This window comes from Teleopsis dalmanni, chromosome X (genome assembly GCF_002237135.1).
Source record: "Teleopsis dalmanni isolate 2A chromosome X, ASM223713v2, whole genome shotgun sequence".
NCBI lineage: Eukaryota > Metazoa > Arthropoda > Insecta > Diptera > Diopsidae > Teleopsis > Teleopsis dalmanni.
This window is the reverse complement of record NC_051848.1, coordinates 16338192-16346685: the sequence shown is the minus strand read 5'-3', so window position 1 is coordinate 16346685 and position 8494 is coordinate 16338192.

Genomic DNA, 8494 nt, shown 5'->3' with positions numbered 1-8494 from the left:
GACTGAACTTGTTAAACTGTTACCTACCACAAGGCCCACAGCTTCAGCTGTCCTAACTAATACCCTTTATTAATGTGTTGACCCAAAGTTATACGGCTGTTTTACATGACTGTTTGCATATACTGTCATTCAATTTGCAGTTTCATATTCCAATGGAGTGCAGTGGCCCACAATAAGGCAGAGGTGTTAGATAGTTCCTCAGCCCGTCCGAAGGAAAAACCTTTATCCAAAGATATGTCTTCAATTGGTGCCACTAGAATTCCTTGAAACTCTAATAGGGGCATTTATCGGCGCATTATACTATTATATCGAAGAGTAAGATTTGCTTAATTAGGTACGAAATTTTTTTCTCATGTTAACTCACTACATGCACTATGAAGTTTTTCGCATATCATTGCGAAAAAATTGTGTGTGCCTTATATATATTAGGCAATAATCGATTAAAAGGTATATAATATAGTTCTTTTGGATGCTATTTAAGCTAATTCATTTCCTAGTGTTTCGTCAGTTTACAGGTGGCAAGATTTATTTAGTCTTCACGTAAATGATCACATTTTGCCGCCTGCAGGAAAGTATCTCATTGATTGATAGGTTTTAATTGGTGTGTAAACTTCTAGGGAATAAATTCACGGATGAGGAATACATTGTGTATATTAATCTTGTTCAGAAATGCAACAACGGATATAACAAAATTTATATTTTCTTTTTTATTAATTTTTTTCAATGATATTATTATGATAGTTAATAGATGATAGTTTTAAATATAATAAACTCTATTCATTTATTTAAATTCATCTTACAGTTTACAGTTGCACTTTCTTCCATACTTATTTGATTTTACAGACGTTTTCCTAATGTATCTTTTATTTTTCATACTTAGCTTGTCGTTAGTTAAAAAAAAAATTTTGCATTCTTTGAAAGTTGAAGTATAATATATACTTTAACTGCATTAACCTCTTAAGAATTTTCGCACTTAACCCATTTTAATGCAAGACAATATCGAAGTCAAATAAGACCGCAAGATAAATTTTATGGCTTTTTGCAAATTCAATGTTTAAACTTTATAAATTCTAAAATTTTATACAGCAATTTATGTAATTTGACTGAATTTTGAAACAAATAAATCTTGGGTTCTTGGATCGTCTTAAGTTAGCACTAATCCAACTCAAACCAAATTTATATTGTATAAGCACTTCTTCACACTCATTCACTTTGTGTAACTATTATGCGAATAAGTTGAGATATTTTGTAGCAATTTAATTAAAATAACATAATTCTCGTTTAATTTTAGAGGTATACAAAGTGTTTGACAGCAAAATGTTTTAACATGAAAAAGCATTATATTTCATCTCCGCAAACAAACCAAAGTGGAAGAAAATGCATGGATGCATTTGCTATTTGCGAAAACTTAAGTGCCGGTACATGCTGCACTTACTGCACTTACGGCAAGGAAGTATAGTTATTTTGAAATGCTTTCCTTATTCTATTTCTTGTTTATTTTTATTCTTTTCCGAATGTTTGCAGCTATGGATGGCTGTCCTTAGGTTTTTCGTAGAAGAGTTCCTGAAGTGTGTTTCAGCAGCTTAACACAGAGATGTAATAATATAATAATCACATTAAAAGTTTGTGATGTAATAATTTCTTTAAAGGATTTTCATAATATTTTTAAAATAACATCGTAATAACATACAATTTCTAAACAATACTGCATGAGCTATGGTTTGTAGCTGAAAGAATAACAGGTGCAGTAATAGGTGTTGAATGCTTATTTACCATAGATAGAAACGTCGGATTTAGGTCAAATATGCGCCGTTTTGTTCAATAACTTGCTGCCATTTTGAAGATATTTTCATTACGCCCCTCTCATAAAAGTCCTCGTCCCTATTGGCAAATAATTGAGATAGTCGATTTTGAAGCCTCTCTTGAAGCGAATTTTTCACTAGAAAAATCATTCATCGTTCGTCATAGACAGGAACAGGAACAGGAACAGATGGTAATCACTAAGTGTCAGGTTTGGTATATAATGTGGATGCACAAGAACTTCTTAACCAAGCTCCCGGAATTTTTAGCGAGTACACATCATTATCGAAGTGTGTGGCCTGGCGTTGTCCTGATAGAACACAATTCCTCTCCTATTGCCCAAAACTAGCAATCGCCTTCAGATGGTCCAATTATTGACAGTACAATTCCAAGATAAAAGTGTTGTCGTATGAGAGCAGCTACTGATTATTTCTGGCTTGAACACCATTTCAGCCGGCTCACCTCGAGCCTTTTTAGTATGAAATCTCATCTTTCTAACGCCACCTAACGTAACTCGTTCGGATTTATAAAACGCGGGATACAGATAACTAAAGCCAAACTAGCCTACACGGATCAGTTAGTGAACAGTGAGTAATTTATTTGCACTATCTGCAAAACACTCGGTCTTCCTTAAAAATTGTTTAAAATAATGCCTAATGTCTAATGTTGAGCCTTTTCTGAGTTAGTGCATCTGGACACTTTTACTCTTTGATAGCCTGGGGGTTTTTGCAGAGTTCCACCCATCTCACTGACTAACTTGTCTATTCCTCATAGCTTCGTGACACAATTTGTCCCCCTTGCATGACTTTGCACTGCTCTTAAACTAATCAGCGTGGCGACTATTTAGTACACAATGAGTAATTTAATTGTGCTCTATTTCCCTAACTAGTCCACGCGGATTAATTTAAAAGCGTTTATGGGGAATATGACTGAAAAAGTCATTGTTGCTGAAATAGGAAGGGATATGAGAGAAAGACAGGTTGATGATAACATACGAATTACCTCCTAAATTTATGCACAACCAAAAAGTATCAAAATAGTAGTTTAGGTACGAAATTAATAATGTGTTATGACTCCAATGGTCTTTGATCATGACCACAAAATTATTGTGATCATGTCCAGACCATATAAGATCGCGGGCCAATATAAATCAATGAATTAGTTGGTGGGACGCAGAAATAAATACATACATTCATCATTTTTGCGGAGAGAAACAAAAAAGGCGTTAATGATAAATTTAATTTTATTAATTCATCATTAATTTATCCTTCACGAAAAATATTTTGTTTTTAATGTAATAATTTACAGCTCTGGATATGAGTTTTTTGAACCAGTTATACAGAGAAATATATACTAAAGTACTTGTTAATTAAGTAAATTAACGTGAAGTGTAATAAATTATTTAAAACATTTTAATTCATTTATTTGGGACACCATAAAAACAAAATTATGTGGTTATTAAAATTAAGCAAAGAAAAATTTGCCTGGTTGTGGTAGATTAAAACCATATCGCGGCCGCATGAGGCCGTGGGCCGTGCTTTGGACAGCCCTGGTGTACAACATAGCCCTAGGTAAACGGAAGTGAAATTGTTTAAGTTTTTTTCTAATTTGAGATATAACAATAAAACACAGAGCATATGCAAAGCTACAACAATTTTTTTAATTGACGAAGTTCTTTGTATTGAAGTCTATTTTATTATTATTTGTTATTGTATTTTTATTAATATTATTTGTACTCAAGAAAAAAAAAAGTATTTTGAGACGAATAATCGGAATAATTATAGTTAGATCACCTTGAGAAACAATTCTAGCTTTGGATTAAGTTACTAAAAGCAATTTTCATAAATTTTGATGAAATTAGGTGAAGCATTTATTTAGTATTAAAACGTATTTTTAAGTCTTCTATTTTTGTGCACAGCAAACCATAAAAGGCAATTAATAAAACGTAAAAACAGCAAAAACCTCTTAAAATTTTTCAACTCTTTTCCACATCACAAAACTAAGTTATGAAATATTTGCTCGCAAGATATTTTTATATACATATTATAAAAAAAGAAAAAAAGTTTACAGAACTGCACAAAAATTTTAATAATTTAAAGGGAAAATAATTCCATTTGAAGAAAAACGATTTATTAAGTTTTTAATTGGCAGCAACAAAAATTCTTATTCTTGTTTTCAGTACAAATATTTTATCCTCTTTGTATGTAACGTAGTTTTTACGAGAAATTCTGTTCAAATTCTTGTTGTGGTCTTTCACATAAAAGCTGAGAATATTTCAACATTTAATGCAATATTTTAACGCAATCTGAATAAAAAAGGGAGAGAGGGGAAAATATGTAGATGAAGATTTATAGATAGTTCCAACAATAAATTGGCATTGTCATTTGGGCTACCGGTCATAGGAGTACGAGTATTGAAGGTAATTAAAAAGGAATACTACCTTTAAATTTGCGCCTATAACCCTATTAAATCGTTTATAATTATATTCTAATTATATTCAAAAACTGTTTAAGCGGTGATAATATTGAAGAATATTGTAAAAATAGCAGCCCGGTTGTACCATTGTATCCAATTTATTTTTTTTTATCTCATATTATATCTATTATATTAATACTGAAATCAGATCTGACAGAACCCCTCTCTACTACTAAACACTCTAAACACTTTTCGTAGTCACTTTAAGTTCAACATTGAACACATTTTAACTCGATAATATAAATGTGATGGGCACACCATATCAATAGCCTATATTGATGGCAGATACATTTAAAAATATCATATACTCAATAAACACAGCGGCGAGTTCTAATCGAATTCACCATAACCTCACACGGGGGCTGCCAAAAATGAGTATATAAATCGGTTTTTAATATAACATAAAAAACTTTATATATATTGCAATTATGTTTGGTATGTGTTTTATCTTTGGGTTTGAAGTAGTTAACTGTTTGTTGTGCAGTATATGGGTCGTGGTTTTAATACTACCTACCAACATAGGTTCAAAATCAAATTATAATTTTTTTCAGGTGTTTGATAATAAATCAAGTATATATACAACTTAAAAAAATAAATTAATACAAATCTTTTTAAATAATAAATAATAATTATTATATTCTAATTAATAATATTCTCGAATATGGTCGGTGCCGTCCACCACCCCCCAAAAATTAACAAGTAGGTATGTAGATATGTGTTAGGTGGGGGCTCACAAGAGTGAGATTTCTTGTTAAGCAATTAATTGTACAAAACGCTATAACGATGCCTCGGATGACACTTTAGTTTGATATATGTCATTGAAGCAGCCCTAATCATGCCCAATCAGGCCCAGAAAGATTGGATTATTAGAATAAAGTATTAGAATCTAAGTTGTAGCCACCATTTCCTATTATTATTCATATTAATAATTAACGGGAATATAATTACTTGTTAATATATTTAGTTTAATTTTCTAAAGTATTGATTTCTTATTAAATATTTATTTGTTTAACATAATAAAAATATTATTTTTATTATAATTTTTTAGAAACATTAAAAATGGACCCTTCAGATTGTGTTATTAAAAACGAAAATGATGAAGATGAAACGCTAAACACTACCACTGCTTCAGACAACATTCTATTAGTTTGTGATATGATTACGGAACATATTCCAGAGGATGAACCACAAAGTAAAGATCCAGTATTCGTTACTTCATCAAACGAATTCAAATCTGAATTTAATGAGAATGAAGTCTTTGGTAATATGGAAAGAGAGTGCATAATATCAGAAACAGAGAGTGACAACAGCAACTCCTCTTTGGATAGTGCTAATATCAATAAGTTGCAGTTGTCAGATATTGAAGACGATGTTTCTTCTGTTTCCAGTATATCCTATCCAATAAGTGATCATACACCTTTCAACCTCTCTTTTGAAGAAGTGAATGTTGCTGAAACTTCAGTATGTAGTACAATATACGATGATGAAAATTATGATATTGCATTCGCTGAGTCCTGCCCCATTGAACAAAAAAAGAGGTTTCAGATTTTGGAGGGGCTTTACAAATTCAGTACAAATTACTAATAATCTATAAATTAGATGGAGAAATAGTTACAATTCGGACAACATTGTGTAACAGTTAAACATAAGTATTTAATCAAATTTAATAGCACGGATCAGGAATCGGTTTCTTCATTAAAAAAAATAATGAAAACTGAAGTATATGAATCAATAGCAGGATTTGAAACTGTGCAAACCTTATCAACACCAATCGATAATAATATAATAGAGAATGGCAATAATATGAAATACCATGGGCAAGCGTGGAACAAACTGTATCGCCATCTTATTTAACATCAATTATAGTTAATGATAATGATGATGTAGCTTATATGAGCTATAATGAAGAAGAGCATCCTAATGAAACCAGTTTTGTCGAGCACGAAGAGTTCAGTTTATTTGAATTTAGTGATTTCATCGGTACACAGTAAATTACCTTAAACGAATTGTAGCAGTCAAATGCTCGGTTTAATCAAACAGCCACAGAGCAATAGGACGGTTAAGCTAGTACAAATTGGAAATAAATAAGTAATTTACTTAAAAATTTATTTGAATTAACGAAAAATTGGTGCATATTTAGTTTGTGCAAATGTACACGGTTTCAAACGTAATATAAATGATTTTTGAAATAAAAAATTTTATTTGTTTTCATTATGCAGCGGATTCTTCACTAAGTTGACCAAGGACACATTTTCTATTAGTTATATATGTATGCAATTTGAGACAAACAACATCTTATAATTTCGTTAACTATAGATCTCTGCATTACTCACGTTAATTTTTTTGCAGTGCAGTTGGGTTCTAAGGAACCCAATATAAGACAACATCCATCCTGTAGGCTTATTGTAATTTAACAATTATCTTATAATTACTAATTAGCAGTTAACAAATTGCCAAGAAATTACTTCCCCAAAAACTAATCCTTTTTGTTATTCAAAGTTTGCCAATCACACCTACAAAGTATATTTTCCAATAAATTTCATATTTTAGGAATTTTTTTTAAGGAACTTAAATTCACAAGTTTTAGGAATGTGATCTGAAGCATAAATAACCTATAGCTTTGCCATGCGTTCACTTGGCCCCTCTTTTTATAGCTTAGACAAAAATGTTTTAATGAAAATGGTTAGCGCGCCGCGCCATCTATTGGCATATCAGGGCATTACTAAATGAAGTCATAAACTCAAAGTAATTATGGAATTGATACAATCACGTATCTGTAGATATCGAACAATCGTAACAATGATCTTTAAAATTGATTGTAAATAACAAATAATCATAATGGGTGGTAGTATTTCTAGTCACTCCGGATAGAAGGTTTTGCTCGGTTTGTAAGGTTATGCAGTAAGTTTTGCAAAATTCACAGAACTTTTTATAAATATTTTTTTTATATTTTCTGGCCAAACTTACGACCTTACGACTTTATTGCAAGCCTCGTTTAACTGAACACAGTAATTTGTATGGTGTAAAATTATTTTACTGAGCACTTCAAATCGGGAGATTTAGGGGATGTCATACTGTAAAAAGTGGGTACAATGGCTTCTAATGGATGGCTTATATTTCTACGAAACGCTAAGGTAAACATGGAAAGTGATTGATCTTACCAAAACAAGTAATTGCAAATCGGTCACCTCACTATAAACACTTTTTTTAAAAAGCAGTCCAGAACTGATTGTTATTGCAGACGTTGCAGATGATCGAAGTATCGTTGCATCGAAGTAAGCTTGAATTTATATTAACATTTTTGTCCTGTTAATTATTTTGACTAACCAAGGACCAAGGACATCCTAATAAAAACTTTTATTAAATGCCGTCTTTACCTAATTAAACCAAAATACTTATGCTGATATGAAAGTTATTGAAGTTACTTACTAAATGCCAAGTATTAATGGACAGATTACTTTATGCTCCTTCGCTTTAGCGGATCGCTGGCTCACCTGCCAATCTGACATAGTTTACTGCAAATGAATTGGCTAAAGGTGAACAAAGTTTTTAACTGCAGATACTTTAAAATCACAAAAATATGCTAAATAAATTGAAGTCTGAAAAACGCTTCGTTGGTATTCCTGTTGCTGTTGCTGTTGTTGCTGCTGTTGCTGTTGCTGATACTCCTGCTACTTATTTATTATATTTGGCTTATCTCGTTGCTTTCTGTGAAAATTAATGATTTTAGTCGCCTTACAAGCAACTTTTATATTCGTTTTATTTTGTTCGCCTTCATTTGAAGCGTCTTTTTTTCAACTTTGAACTTCTTAACCGAAAAGTTCAAATGACCGAAACGAAATAAAAGTAAAGAAATTCCAGACAGGTGCACAAGTACGACTAACAAAAAAGTTATGCTATTCCTTGCTCTTAGAATATCAAATAAATTTTTCCTTCGAAACGTAAACGTATTCCAGTTCTGTGGCAGGAGTGCGAAAGTCTTAAAGCATTTCAAATGTTTAATTTAATATACGACGGTTCGTATGTACACTGCAAGTGTTCAGTACTTAGTACACATATATAGTATACATATATAGTGTTTCATTAAATACATAGTGCGTGGTATAGAGTATGTATTCTGTACGGAAAGTACATACTATGTACTACTATATAATATGTAGCACACACACACAGTAAATATTATCTATAAGTGTGTATGCGCAACTATATTAATGTCGTT